This window comes from Egretta garzetta, unplaced genomic scaffold (assembly GCF_000687185.1).
Source record: "Egretta garzetta isolate BGI_Z169 unplaced genomic scaffold, ASM68718v1 scaffold7, whole genome shotgun sequence".
In the NCBI taxonomy this organism is placed as follows: domain Eukaryota; kingdom Metazoa; phylum Chordata; class Aves; order Pelecaniformes; family Ardeidae; genus Egretta; species Egretta garzetta.
In genome coordinates, this window is record NW_009260350.1 from 776,070 (window position 1) to 778,274 (window position 2,205).

The 2,205-nt window shown below is 43.8% G+C and overlaps 1 protein-coding gene across 1 annotated transcript in view; it reads right to left on the reverse strand.

Moving 5' to 3' along the window:
* The window catches only part of BICDL1 (BICD family like cargo adaptor 1), a 49,196-nt gene that overhangs the window by 17,646 nt on the left and 29,345 nt on the right, over positions 1-2,205 (reverse strand). The window lies entirely within an intron of this gene.

Genomic DNA, 2,205 nt, shown 5'->3' on the forward strand with positions numbered 1-2,205 from the left:
GTGCCATTCCACTTAGGCACAGCCCCCCCCCCCCCCGGCAGATTAGCTGGAAGTGAATTGATCCTCCTCAAGAGGCATCATTGCCGTCCTGCTCAGGTCACAGACAGAGCTGTACATCCAACAGCAAATGCCATCAGTGGCCACAAATGCCTTAGGAGGTGAGATGGGAGGGAGGAATGGGGGCAAGGGGAGAAAACCCTCATTGGGGCAGCAGCTGTGGGCAGGTTTGGGAGTGCAAATGTCCAGCAAATGCAGGTCGGGATTTGACCCAGGATGCTCTGTCTGACAGGGAACCCAAGGAAGCAGTTCCACCAAAGGGTGCAAGGACTTTGCTCTAGCAGCTTGTGACCTGAAGAATGAACACACAGACCCAGCCTGAGCTGCCCACAAAGGCAACCCTACCCTCTTTTAAAAATGGTCCCTTATTTTGCTCAGTCTGCAGCAAAATAATCCAAATCAGAAGCAAGAGGTAAAAGGCTGTTCCAGCTCCATCAAGTGGAAGAAACTGTAGTTGCCCCCAACATTGCTTGCTTGCAAGGGCAGTGGAAGACAGAAGCGTGGCCACCAAAATCAGCCAGGCTCTGACCACTGTCTTCTGGAATGAGAAGTGATTTCCAACAATAAGAAATTATCTTGTCTACCCATCAGTTTTTAGTTCCCTTCTTATCCTGGATTAGCATAACGGATCTTTTCCCCTTCTTTAAAGCCTCACATCAGAGACCTTTGCATACTGCTCTCACCTCATTTATTTAATAAAGCTTCTTTGCACAGGCAGAGTACACAAAATATGATAGCACAGCACTATAGGAAGGGGTTGGGTTTTTTCCTTCCCTTAAGCAGCTATAGATTTCAAAGCATCCTGAGCAGCTATTAATTGGTGACACTAAAGAAGATGGATGGATTGTGCTTTTTTTGAATGATTCACTTGCTTTTGTAAAGATTGCTGAAACATCTTGATGCTGAAATACTCCGCGAGAGCTATCAAGGATGAAAAAGCACCAGATGAAAAGCACTGAGGGATTTTGCCTGCAAGATGCTGACCACACTCCTAAGGAGCACAAGTGGTAATAGATGAGATGACACACCGGTATTTGATAGTTAACTGTATAACATAATGTATATGCTAGAACAGTTCTATGTACAGGCAGTGTAAATGTACAATATAGCAGTATGAAAGAAGGGAGTGTTAATGGCATTGTAAAAATCCCTGGTAAGGCAATATATAGGTGCTGTTGCCAGTTCTGGTCCCCCTGCTCAGATTGGAGCAGGGGAAGGGGTGCACTGCAAGGGTGATCCAGATCGTGGAAAGTCTGTTATATGAAAGGAGACTAAAAAAGGATGGCTTGTTTTATCTCCTGCAATGAATGCTGAGAGAGGACACCCTATAAATACATCATGGATAAGCACACAGAAGGGAGAAGCACTATTTAAGCAGAAGCACAGTCTTGGCAGAAAAAATTATGTGAATAAACTGGATAAGAGTATATTAAGGCTGGGAATAGGAAGATTTCTGCATTTCCAAGGAGATGCAGTAGGATTTCTCCTCCTGCACCATTACAGTAGGAGAAATGGTGGCAAAAATTACTTTTGTGGTGGACCAGGATCACTTTATCATGCAGTTTCTTTCAGAAAGCTGCCTACATCAGACGGGAAATGAATTGACCTCAAAGGTCCTTTCTGGTACTAGACTGCTTGCAGGACTGTAAGGTTGGTATTCACCAGCTTTAAATCATCATCTGGAATTTATCTACTTGCTGCTCAGCTTACACGCTCACACATCTTATTCCTGCAGTTACAGCCCACATGAAGGGAAGAAAGGATTCACTTATGGTTAGCATTTAGGGCCCTAAAGCAGACAGGATGTTACAGTGTCACCTCAGCATACACCATTCACATCCCATGTCATGCAATAGAGAAAAGTAAAAATAAGACTTGCTTTAGCCTCATACAGTGGAGAATACTCTCTCTGACCAGCCGTTTAACAGAATTAAACAGAAATGACTGTATCGTGTGTTTCCCTCAGCAGGAGAATGAAGGAAGTCTTCATCCAGTTCTTCTAGACAGGGAAATGGCTGATACCTTTAGTCTCACCTTTGTAAAGATTTGATTTTTTTATAGACATGAGACAAAGTCTTCTGAGCTGAACTCTGGTCATGGAAACCCCCTTTTCATGCTACATTTGTTTCAGATTTAATTAACACTGCT